At 42.4% G+C, this 13,698-nt stretch overlaps 1 protein-coding gene across 5 annotated transcripts in view; it reads left to right on the plus strand.

Moving 5' to 3' along the window:
- Positions 1 to 1,080: 1,080 nt before the first annotated feature.
- Positions 1,081 to 13,698, plus strand: part of osbpl6 (oxysterol binding protein-like 6) — a 58,997-nt gene continuing 46,379 nt past the window's right edge. For all 5 annotated transcript variants that reach the window (XM_014173319.2, XM_045707794.1, XM_045707791.1 and 2 more), the window contains exon 1: positions 1,081 to 1,337. The gene's annotated coding sequence lies outside the window, so the exon portion shown is untranslated. The remainder of the gene's footprint in view (positions 1,338 to 13,698) is intronic.

Raw genomic sequence — 13,698 nt, forward strand, 5'->3', positions numbered from 1 at the left:
AGTAATAATTAAGGGGGAATGCAGAGAGTTGGGCTCAAACCAGAAACCACAGTGTTGTAAACAGTACCACCTGAGTCATGAAGATCCAGACCTTTTGGCTTAGGCCGTAGTATGCACACATACAGATCCAGACCTTTTGGATGAGGCCGTAGTATGCACACATACAGATCCAGACCTTTTGGATGAGGCCGTAGTATGCACACATAGAGATCCAGACCTTTTGGCTGAGGCTGTAGTATGCACACATACAGATCCAGACCTTTTGGCTGAGGCCGTAGTATGCACACATAGAGATCCAGACCTTTTGGATGAGGCCGTAGTATGCACACATAGAGATCCAGACCTTTTGGATGAGGCCGTAGTATGCACACATAGAGATCCAGACCTTTTGGCTGAGGCCGTAGTATGCACACATACAGATCCAGACCTTTTGGATGAGGCCGTCGTATGCACACATACAGATCCAGACCTTTTGGATGAGGCCGTAGTATGCACACATGAAGATCCAGAACTATTCCACCTCGCAAAAGACCCCAGACACAAACCACAATGTGACATGGGAACACTTCTAACAGGTAAGAGACCACAGGTTGGTTATCCCACACTGCCACCAATTTGCAGTTATGGAGCGAACACACTTCTACACGTGCCAGCTTTACCTTATAGTACCATCACACACAGGGACCTATAAAAACGAACATCATTTGTCCGGGTGTTGTAAGCCATCACACTAAAATATATATACAAAAAGTATGTTGCATAGAACAGTGTGTGTCTGTGTTTTAGTATGTTCTTTTAGTCTTTTTATCGGCACAATCAGTAAGATTCCCTGCGGTTCAAGAATGCTTACCACTGATTCTTGAATTTCTAAATTATGCTTAGTACAATCCTTCTAACCCCGAATCTTGTTATAATTATAATTCCTCTGTAGCGGTCTGTCTCGGGACGTCAGTCTATCAGGGAACTTGTTCACTGCGCTGACATAAAATAATCCAGTGCCTGGTTTTGCGAAACACAATTGGCCCATCTTGCGCTTGGATCCAGTACGGTCATTTCTTCCCTCCAAAACTCATTCTTGCTGCAGGGAGGAGCGTTGAGCATCCGTCTGAGTGACTGCATTCAAGAAGAGAACGGGCATGCACAGCACTTTTTTGACTTTCCATTGCTTATGTTCTAAACCTCTATCTGATCTACTGTATTAGCAAGGGGTTTCAACGCGGAGCATCCTAGGCTAACATCATCTGTCTCAATAGGAACGCGGGGTTTTCTGTTGCATAGTCGTATCATTTGTTTCCTGCGCAAAAAATTGCAGACATGGTCAATACAACGAAACATCGGTAAGCTAGCAATGTTTTCCATACTTGATCTAACTATTTTATGTAAATTGTTTCTCTGCGCTTTGAAATTGAAGTAAAAAAAAATCTAGAAAATGCTATCCATTCAAGTGATAACTCGGCATCCTCAGACACTGGGGAAGGCTACTTGTGTTTATACCCCATCTAACCATTGACTACCTGAGAAATGGATGACAGTCTACTTTTGCTGCATTTGAATGGCCGACTTCTGACTTGAAACATAACTGTCTGCAAAGGGGCCTACAATTAATTCATATTTTAAGTCATATTTAGTGGTACAGTGTCAGTTTATCATTTAATGATGCGAAAATTGATTGGTGAGTGACGTACATACAAGTTGCATCATCATCACGCTGTCACTATCTGCAGTGCTTGACTTGGACTGAAAAGCAGCCCGTACTCATTGTGGCAGCCGGTACTTCGGTACAGGAGCGCCACAATACTTTTGAACTAACATTCTATAAGAGGTGCAAGAGTTGAAGCAGTAGAACATTTTAGGTGGTGGTACTCAGCTCCTGTGTGCTCCTGCCCAAGTCAGGCACAGACAATCAGGAATCATCTTTAACGTATGATTATCATGCACCTTGTATCAAGACCTTTAACAACTCCTCTGGCTCTTTAACAACTCCTCTGCCAGTAGCCTACAATGATATTCTGGATGAGCATCCATCCCATCAGGGAATTTGCTGAAATGAAGGTCAGAAAGTGACATTGCAGTGAGGTTTAAAAATATCCAAAAGGACAAAGCCTTGATGGAGGGATTTACAAGGGGAATGTTGTAATTATCTGCCTGCTACTGCATGACATTCCCATCCGTGGCCTGGACAGATTCTGCTTTTATAGCACTAGTAATTGATTTAGGACTGAGGAGAGGAGACCTCCTCAAGCTATCGTTTCACATCAGTTCATAGAGTTCACACCGTATCCCCAGGCAGAACCAGGTCCCATATTCAGAAAGTGGCTCGGTGTAGTAGTGCTGATCTTCTTATTTGTGTGATTTAGAAGGCACAACTGATCCTAAACCAGCACTCTTATTAAAGCCACATTGAGACTAGTTTCACCATTAAACCTTTTCATCTTTCTGATGACTCGTTTTATTGAAAATTGTGACTCACAACTGGAACCCATGAGCTGTGCTTTAATTAGTCAGTAACAGTAGTTAGCTGAAGAGCCTGTGGACCTGAAGGACCCAATCATTAACATCAGGTTTAATGAGATTCCTTCTGGAAAATGCTTAGTGGTGGTTCTGAGGCCGAAAGAGGGAAACAAATGATTTAACACATTAATGTGTTGTTAATCACTTACTAAACATTGACGTTACTGCACTGCTCTGCTGATATTAGCCACATTGGGCCCTGTGGGAACAAATAAGCCATAGTGGGCAGAATAAGCAAAGAGGGGGGCAGAGCCAAGCACTAGCTAGCAAGATTCTATTGGCACGTTCTAGCATAATCTGCATATTTCCGTAAGGCAACGCCTACTCTGAATTGCACGTGTGCAATAACTCAATTGGCCTTTGCACTTACTGTAAACAACGTGATTTTTTAAAAACTTTTGCGAAGGGTAAAGTCTACAAACCTTAGTCCACTCTGTTCATAACATATTTTGGTTTTGGGAACAGAACTGTATTGAGATCAAATGTTTAATCGATGAGAAAATCTGCCAAAACCCATCTCGCCCCATCTTCTCACTACCATATGTGACCCGTTTCAGGAAACTAGGCGTATGTCGCGGGTCACTACTTCACAGAAGAGCCGTTTGCACGTATTTAATGTTGTATATTTTTAATTTAAGTTTCTCCCTGCAGGCGGTCACTGAGTCCGAGGTGCTAAAGGAGCTCCTTAAACTTGACCCCAAAAAAAACATCTGGATGGTTTAGACCCTGTTTTCTTTAAGGTTGCTGCCCCTACAGTATAATCGCCAAGCCTATCTCTGACCTTTTTAACCTGTTTCTCCTCTCTGGGGAGGTTCCCATTGCTTGGAAGGCAGCCACGGTTAGTCCTTTATTTAAAGGGGGAGATCAAGCTGATCCAAACTGTTATAGGCCTATTTCTATTTTGCCCTGTTTATCAAAAGTGTTGGAAAAACTTGTCAATAATCAACTGACTGGCTTTCTTGATATCTAGTATTCTCTCTGGTATGCAATCTGGTTTCCGCTCAGGTTATGGATGTGTCACTGCAACCTTAAAGGTCCTCCATGATGTCACCATTGCCCTTGATTCTAAGCAATGTTGTGCTGCTATTTTTATTGACTTGGCATAATCTTTTGATATGGTAGACCATTCCATTCTTGTGGGCCGGCTAAGGAGTATTTGTGTCTCTGAGGGGTCTTTGGCCTGGTTTGCTAACTACCTCTCTCAAAGATTGAGTGTATAAAGTCAGAACATCTGCTGTCTCAGCCACTGACTGTCACCAAGGGTATACCCCAAGGCTCGATCCTAGGCCCCACGCTCTTCTCAATTTACACCAACAACATAGCTCAGGTAGGAAGCTCTATCATCCATTTATATGCAGATGATACGGCCTTATACTCAACTGGCACCTCCCTGGATTTTGTGTTAAACGCTCTACAACAAAGCTTTCTTAGTGTCCAACAAGCTTTCTCAGCCCTTAACCTTGTTCTGAACACCTCCAAAACAAAGGTCATGTGGTTTGTTAAGGAGAATGCCCCTCTCCCCACAGGTGTGATTACTACCTCTGAGGGTTTAGAGTTTGAGGTAGTCACCTCATACAAGTACTTGGGAGTATGGCTAGATGGTACACTGTCCCTCTCTCAGCACATATCAAAGCTGCAGGCTAAAGTTAAATCTAGACTTGGTTTCCTCTATCATAATCACTCCTCTTTCACCCCAGCTGCCAAACTAACCCTGATTCAGATGACCATCCTACCCATGCTAGATTACGGGGACATCATTTATAGATCGGCGGGTAAGGGTGCTCTCGAGCAGCTAGATGTTCTTTACCATTCGGCAATCAGATTTGCCACCAATGCTCCTTATAGGACACATCACTGCACTCTATACTCTTCTGTAAACTGGTCATCTCTGTATACCCGTCGCAAGACCCACTGGTTGTTGCTTATTTATAAAACCCTCTTAGGTCTCACTCCCCCCTATCTGAGATACCTACTGCAGCCCTCATCCTCCACATACAACACCCGTTCTGCCAGTCACATTCTGTTAAAGGTCCCCAAAGCACACACATCCCTGGGTCGCTCGTCTTTTCAGTTCGCTGCAGCTAGCGACTGGAACGAGCTGCAACAAACACTCAAACTGGGGAAAATACCTTTTGAACGGTCATCCAGCTCGGAATTGTAAATCTGGCCTCCTTCTAGAGCTACAACCTGAAAATCAATGACATCACCATGATTCACTTGTCCTAGCTTGTTTATTCCTGTCACGTCCTGACCAGTAAAGGGGTTATTTGTTATTGTAGTTTGGTCAGGACGTGGTAGGGGGGTGTTTGTTTTATGTGGTTCGGGGTTTGTTGGGATATGTGTTTATGTAGAGGGGTGTTTGTTGAGAGTATTCCGGGGTTTTTGGTTATGTTCTATGTTTTGTATTTCTATGCTCTGTCTATGTTGTGTATTTCTTTGTGTTGGCCTGGTATGGCTCTCAATCAGGAACAGCTGTACATCGTTGTTGCTGATTGGGAGTCATACTTAGGTAGCCCTGTTTTCACCTGTCATTTGTGGGAAGTTGTTTTTGCACTGCTATGGTTAGCCTGCAGAACTGTTTAGCTGTTGTTAGTTTTTTTGTTTTCTTGTTTTGTGTCGTGTTCTCAATAAAGTAAATATGAGCATTCACGTACCCGCTGCATTTTGGTCTACTCGCTACAACGGCCGTGACAATTCCCGACTTCCCAGTTGTCTTGAACTCACTGAAGTCTAGTTTTCACAGTTCAGAGTTAACCGTTGTTTTGAGAGAATAAATATTATTTTTATTTTTTTAAAAATGTGGGGCTCAAAACAGGTGGGGCTCTGCCCTGAGTGACAGGTTGCCACTGCGTGTATGATCTTATTATTCATATATCAGAGCCATTTGCTTGGCTAGCTAACATTGAACCTGGTTGGTTAGCTACCTGCAGATTCATGCAGGGTAGTAACGTCATGAGTTGGGATTATAGTTCATTGTTTAGCTAGCTAGCATGTCTTAACAAAAGACTCCACTATGCAAGTAACCATTTCGGGTGCGTTCGTAAATTCAGTCTGGTCATCTACTCCGATTTCAGAGCACTCTCGTCTGAGTGTGCCAGAGCGCAGAATAACTGATGAATTTACGAACGCTCAACACCCGTTGAATATATGGCCGGTGTCAGTAAACGTCGACAAAAAAGCGTAGTTAAATTGTTGCCAGCAGCACAGTTCCAGTCACCAACGCTCTGGATAACATGAAAACCACCTAACCAGCTCTGCTAGGGCGAGTAAAATGGTCAGAGTTTTGGTGGGGGCTAAATTTTAAGAGGGTGTGAACGATGCTGAATTGGTGTAGACAAAGAAGAGCTCTCCAGTAGGTACCAAAACATTCAAAGACCATTTTCTCAAAAGTGAGATTACAAGTTTTTCAATAGCTGAATTACTTTCCCATTGTTCCTCAAATGCATTGTATGATATACCATTTTGTAGCTATGTGTCTGCTTTTATCCAATGTAAAAAACAGAGTTTCAAATTTTGCTACATAAGACCGAATCAAAGCGGTCGGTCACATATTTGGCAGTGAGTGGAAACACCAAGGGGACGCTTCACATGTATACATCCAGTGAAATATCTGTCTCATTGTTCTATATGTGGTGTTACTATGTGCTAATTAAACTTGAAGCAGTTGCAACACTTTAATCATCACATTAAAAGGTGACACCATACGAAATGCACTCGCAACTGTATTAACCTCCTAGTGTCAGTAGTTCAGTTCATCTACCCCTTCTGCTCACCCCTCCCACTCATCCAATCAATATTCATTATTACCAGTTAATAATCTCAGACAATAGTTGTGCTCCAATGGGAACAAAGCTCCTGTGTTCTCTTCCTGTAATATGATCTGCATGAGTCGGTTGTCGGGCCTGCTTAATTATGCAACAGAAAGGGTGATCAGCGGCATCCTCAGGGCAGCAGACAGTCCCGTCAATACCAGTGTGATAATGGTGACTAGCTAGGTGGTACTGTACAGTCGTGGCCAAAAGTTTTGAGAATTACACAAATATTAATTTTCACGAAGTCTGCTGCCTCAGTTTGTATGATGGCAATTTGCATATACTCCAGAATGTTATGAAGAGTGATCAGATGAATTGCAATTAATTGCAAAGTCCCTCTTTGCCATACAAATGAACTGAATCCCCCGAAAACATTTCCACTGCATTTCAGCCCTGCCACAAAAGGACCAGCTGACATGTCAGTGATTCTCTCGTTAACCTCTCTAGGGTAGGTGGCACCAAATCGTCCCACCTACGTAACAGCCAGTGGAATCCTGTGGCGCGTTATTGAAATACCTTAGAAATGCTATTACTTCAATTTCTCAAACATATGACTATTTTACACCATTTTAAAGACAAGACTCTCGTTAATCTAACCACACTGTCCGATTTCAAAAAGGCTTTACAACGAAAGCAAAACATTAGATTATGTCAGCAGAGTACCCAGCCAGAAATAATCAGACACCCATTTTTCAAGCTAGCATATAATGTCACATAAACCCAAACCACAGCTAAATGTAGCACTAACCTTTGATGATCTTCATCAGATGACAACCCTAGGACATTATGTTATACAATACATGCATGTTTTGTTCAATCAAGTTCATATTTATATCAAAAACCAGCTTTTTACATTAGCATGTGACTAGCATGTGACTAGCATTCCCACCGAACACTGCCGGTGAATTTACTAAATTACTCACGATAAACGTTCACAAAAAGCATAACAATTATCTTAAGAATTATAGATGCAGAACTCCTCTATGCACTCAATATGTCCGATTTTAAAATAGCTTTTCGGTGAAAGCACATTTTGCAATATTCTCAGTAGATAGCCCGGCATCACAGGGCTAGCTATTTAGACACCCAGCAAGTTTAGCACTCACCAAAGTCAGATTTACTATAAGAAAAATGTTATTACCTTTGCTGTCTTCGTCAGAATGCACTCCCAGGACTTCTACTTCAATAACAAATGTTGGTTTCCGTACATTACCGTACTTCGAAGCATGTCAACCGCTGTTTAAAATCAATTTTTATGCCATTTTTCTCATAAAAAAGCGATAATATTCCGACCGGGAATCTGCGTTTAGGTAAACAGACGAAAGAAAATAAAGCATGGGGTCGACTCGGGCACGCGCCTAAGCCCATAGTACTCTGATCGGCCACTTGCCAAAAGCGATAATGTGTTTCAGCCAGAGGCTGCCTCGATATCGTTCAGCTTTTTCCCGGGCTCTGAGAGCCTATGGGAGCCGTAGGAAGTGTCACGTTATAGCAAAGATCCTCAGTCTTCAATAAAAAGAGCCAAGATGAAACACAACTTGTCAGACAGGCCACTTCCTGCATGGAATCTTCTCAGGTTTTGGCCTGCCATATGAGTTCTGTTATACTCACAGACACCATTCAAACAGTTTTAGAAACTTTAGGGTGTTTTCTATCCAAAGCCAATAATTAAATGCATATTCTAGTTACTGGGCAGGAGTAGTAACCAGATTAAATCGGGTACGTTTTTTATCCGGCCGTGTCAATACTGCCCCCTAGCCCTAACAGGTTAACACAGGTGTGAGTGTTGACGAGGACAAGGCTGGAGATCCCTCTGTCATGCTGATTGTGTTCGAATAACAGACTGGAAGCTTCAAAATGAGGGTGGTGCTTGGAATCATTGTTCTTCCTCTGTCAACCATGGTTACCTGCAAGGAAACACGTGCCGTCATCATTGCTTTGCACAAAAAGGGCTTCACAGGCAAGGATATTGCTGCCAGTAAGATTGCACCTAAATCAACCATTTATCAGATCATCAAGAACTTCAAGGAGAGCGGTTCAATTGTTGTGAGAAGGCTTCAGGGCACCCAAGAAATTCCAGCAAGCGCTAGGACCATCTCCTAAAGTTGATTCAGCTGCGGGATCGGGGCACCACCAGTACAGAGCTTGCTCAGGAATGGCTGCAGGCAGGTGTGAGTGCATCTGCACGCACAGTGAGGCGAAGACTTTTGGAGGATGGCCTGGTGTCAAGAAGGGCAGCAAAGAAGCCACTTCTCTCTAGGAAAAACATCAGGAACAGACTGATATTCTGCAAAAGGTACAGGGATTGGACTGCTGAGGAGTGGGGTAAAGTCATTTTCTCTGATGAATCCCCTTTCCGATTGTTTGGGGAATCCGGAAAAAAGCTTGTCCGGAGAAGACAAGGTGAGCGCTACCATCAGTCCTGTGTCATGCCAACAGTAAAGCATCCTGAGACCATTCATGTGTGGGGTTGCTTCTCAGCCAAGGGAGTGGGCTCACTCACAATTTTGCCTAAGAACACAGCCATGAATAAAGAATGGTACCAACACATCCTCCGAGAGACTTTCCTTTATATCCAGCATGATGGAGCACCTTGCCATAAGGCAAAAGTGATAACTAAGTGGCTCGGGGAACAAAACATCGATATTTTGGGTCCATGGCCAGGAAACTCCCCAGACCTTAATCCCATTGAGAACTTGTGGTCAATCCTCAAGAGGTGGGTGGACAAACAAAAACCCACAAACTCCAAGCATTAATTATGCAAGAATGGTCTGCCATCAGTCAGGATGTGGCCCAGATGTTAATTGACAGCATGCCAGGGCGGATTGCAGAGGTCTTGAAAAAGAAGGGTCAACACTGCAAATATAGACTCTTTGCATCAACTTCATGTAATTGTCAATAAAAGCCTTTGACACTTATGAAATGCTTGTAATTATACTTCAGTATTCCATAGTAACATCTGACAAAAATATCTAAAGACACTGAGGCAGCAGACTTTGTGAAAATTAAAATTTGTGTCATTCTCAAAACTTTTGGCCACAACTGTACATGTGCCTGATATACCTCTCATCGAAACAAGGAAAACAATAGTACCCCCTTCCCCCACATAGGTAAAGTCATATGTAAATCTGATTTGTTACTTGTGTGTGATTTTAAATGGTGTGAAATATATGGCTCCACTGTAGGGCTGTGATTTGTGCTGCTGCATGAAGTTGTTGTGCTTGTCATTCCTTTTCCAGAACATGTGTAGGCTATTGAGCTAGTGGTGCTTTTTGTATCTACAGTTGGACCACTCAACAACAACGACGTATCCAAAATAGACAAGACAACAGACTTGTCCTCACGTATCAATAGAAAATCCCTGCTTCATTGGGCTATGGCTGTAAGCTGCTTAACATGCTGGAAGCACTCAGGGGCACTTGGCTATTCTAAGTGAGCTTCCTCCTCTTCCTCCTCCTCAACCCCTCCCAAATCTAATGGGGGCAGGCGGGAAAAGTAAAGTTTAATCCAAGGATTTCAACTGTGCCAGAGACAGCAGGAGCCACTACTGTCCTACTACTATCTTAGTGTTGTGGATACTTAGCTAGGCACTTGGCCTAGGCCAGTGGATCTGCTGTTGTCACATTTCCTTTGCCAAGGAGAGACATTTAACTCAAGGACTTAACTAAGGCTTCTACTCCTGACCAGGCCTGTCATACTGGATGGTCAACAGCCTTTTGGCTAAACCTCAACGAGGTCTCTGGTATGTATGCCTTTTCCTTCTCTCTCTATGGCAGTTTACTACTGTGGAGAATTTCATGGTTGGCTGGCTAACATTCCTGCCATAGAGGCCTTTTGGAAAATGCTCAGTGGTGGTTCTGATGCCCGAAAGAGGGAAACAAATGACTCGACACATGAATGTGTTGTTAACTACTTACTAAACATTGATTTTACTTCACTGCTCTGCTAATTTTAGCCACATTTTGCCCTGTGGGCTTGTATGAGCCATTGACATCCCTCATCTACACATCTCAGCATATTCTGATACAGCTCTGTAGTGGATGGACTTTTATAATGACATGTTTTGCAGTCTTTCATTGGTAACCAATTTGTACGTTTCATTAGTTGCAAATTAAGCGAACAAGCTGTCCGGCCAGTAATTCTACCATCCTTTGGTAACGATAAATGCCTGGCTAGGACTATGATTTAGTATTCCACTGAATTTAACACAAATAACAAGATGTGACCAATATTGCGTAAGTCCTTCGATCAGTCATGTGTCTAATAATTAGTGTTGTTTACTCAGTTCCTACTTTACAATTTGCAGGCTGGTTGGACTGTCTCCCGAGTTCAATTTAATGAACCTTGATCAGTCAAGAAACGGATGTCTGCACAGATGGCTCTAATTAGATTATTTTAATTGTACAACAAATTCTATCCTTTGGAGTATAGCAGTCTGAAACATCACACTGTTGTATTTATAGTAGCCATCCTCTCTAATAGAAAACAATCTACAGTATCCTGAATTTTCCTAGATTCCCTGCCATAGCCAATCACAGAGGCCGTTATTGACAAGTCTCCAAGTGGATGATTTGGATCAGAACCAGATTCTGGAAGCACTGTAGCCCATCTGACATTATTCAGTATAGCTGGAGGGTGAAATCATGGTTAGATGGGATGGGACGGGACTCAGTTGTGGTTTCATGTGGGTGATTGGGCTGAGAAGGCTCGGAGGAGATGTAGGTGGGAGGAAAGCCCAGTTTTCTTGACTTGTCATGAAGGTGGTGGGGGGGGGGGTGGGTTATAGTTATACAACAGTGAACATTTGACAGTACAGTTGCCTATTTGGGAAGAATCATAAGGAAGCATGATTGTTATCTGCTTAGTGTTCTCCACGAAGCCTGTATGTTTATATGAAGCTCCATCCATAAGGCAAAATCAACAAGCGCAGCACTTACACAAATTACTGATTGGCTGAGAGAAATTGATGCTAAAAAGATTGTAGGGGCTGTTTTGTTAGACTTCAGTGCGGCTTTTGACATTATCGATCATAGTCTGCTGCTGGAAAATCTTATGTGTTATGGTTTTACACCCCCTGCTATATTGTGGATAAAGTGTTACCTGTCTAACATAACACAGAGGGTTTTCTTTAATGGGATCCTCTCTGACATAATCAGGAATTCCCCAGGGCAGCTATCTATGCCCCTTACATTTTTCAATCTTTACTAATGACATGCCAATGGCCTTGAGTAAAGCCAGTGTGTCTATGTATGCGGATGACTCAACACTATAACACGTCAGCTACTACAGCGACTGAAATGACTGCAACACTTAACCAAGAGCTACATTTAGTTTCAGAATGATTGGCAAGGAATAAGTTAGTCCTAAATATTTCAAAAATTAATGCATTGTATATGGGACAAATCATTCACTAAACCCTAAACCTCAACAAAACCTTGTTATAAATAATGTGGAAATTGAGCAAGTTGAGGTGACTAAACTGCTTGGAGTAACCTGGATTGTAAACTGTCATGGTCAAAACAAATTGATACAACAGTAGCTAAGATGGGGAGAAGTCTGTCCATAATAAAGTGTTGCTCAGCATTCTTAACAACACTATCAACAAGGCAGGTCCTACAGGCCCTAGTTCTGTCAGACCTGCACTACTATTCATTTGTGTGGTCAGGTGCCACAAAGAGTGGCTTAGGAAAATGTCAATTGGCTTAGAACAGGGCAGCACGGCTGGCCCTTGGATGTACACAAAGAGCTAACATTGGTAATATGCATGTCAATCTATCCTGTCTCAAAGTGGAGGAGAGATTGACTTCATCACTACTTGTATTTGTGAGAGGTATTGACATGTTGAATGCATTGTAATGTTTTTTAAAATTGTATAACTGCCTTCATTTTGCTGGTCCTCATGAAGAGTAGCTGCTGCCTTGGCAGCATCTAATGGGGATCCATAATAAATACAAATACAAAATGATACCTTAGACAGTCACATGGCTAATAAAAGATCATGTGATATGTTTCTCCTTGTTTTAGTGAAGAGATGAACATTTAATGTAGTGCAATAAGTGTATCGAGTGATTTTCAATTCCATCTGACATTTCTGCAGTACTACGATTGTGCAAATGTTGTTCATAGCTTGCTTACTCATTTCCTCTGCAAATCCCAACTCTGATGGCCAGCGACAGCTGACAGTGTTAGGAAAATGTTTTTAACCTCTTATTATTATTCACTCCCAGAACAGCACTGCAGTACTTTCAAAGGGTCCAAAAAGGTCAGGGACTCAATAATAGTTGTTCTATACGTGTATATAGTTGGGTGAGATACTGTGGCCTTGTGTTGGGGACAGATTGAAGCCCGGTCAAGGTCCTAACTTGCTGCACCACAGATAATATGATGAACACTCTTTGAAGTGAGCAGTTGAGAGGAAAGAAGGATTTCCTACTAGCCTTTGATCTACAAAAGAAGGCAGGTGTCTATGTTTGGATGGGACGGTAGTCTCTCTGTTTTGCCTCCCTCTGTCAGTCTGACTCTTGTTTACCTTCTATAGGCCTACAGTGTACTAGTAGAGAAAAGCACAGACTGTTCTGTGTTCTTGAACCCAGATCAGATGGCATTGTTCACACATTTCCCTAGGTGCCGTAACAAAGACTGTAGATGAACAGATTATTGTAATGAACAGAACCGGCAGGACCCCATTCTGTGTGTGTAGGTGGGCATTTCCATGTAAAACTTCCCATGAGCACCAACATAGGAGCACATCAAATTGGGTGTCAAATTAAAGCTAAGAGTCTATATTTTTGGGAAATGAAGGCATAGATACATTTTTCTACCATTTTCCATCTTAAACATTTGGCATAAGTAAAGGCTTTGATTTCTGGATGGAAAAGGGGTCTTAGAAAACATTTACCAGAAAAAAGTCTTAACCTCTTATAGGGGGAACTGCACCTGCTGATTTGGCCTCGTGTTTTGTCTTGCTCCTCAAGAAATGCTGGCGGCCATGACAAAAGCCAAAAGTGAGTTGGCTTGGGGGTGTGGTTTGATTTGGGAGTGTCCTTGCCACCACCCAAGACACACCCATCTGTCAGAACCTTGCCTGTAGCGGTCCCCCCCCCCACAACCCTACTGCAGGTTGAGTTCAATAACCTCCCCATTTTGACTGATAGTTACTATTAATTAATTTTTCTATAAATTTTGCAATTCTCCTCCATTTACATCAGTATCAAGCCCTCTGTCAGTCTGGACTTCATCACATCATCTTGCAATCACCATTCATTTTGTGAACACATACACAGTCACTTTCTTTAAAAATTTGCCAGTTAGGATATATTTCCCAAACATATACTATTTTGAAGTTTGAACAGGTCAGACTAAACCCACTTTATTC

Source organism: Salmo salar, chromosome ssa25 (assembly GCF_905237065.1).
Source record: "Salmo salar chromosome ssa25, Ssal_v3.1, whole genome shotgun sequence".
Lineage (NCBI taxonomy): Eukaryota > Metazoa > Chordata > Actinopteri > Salmoniformes > Salmonidae > Salmo > Salmo salar.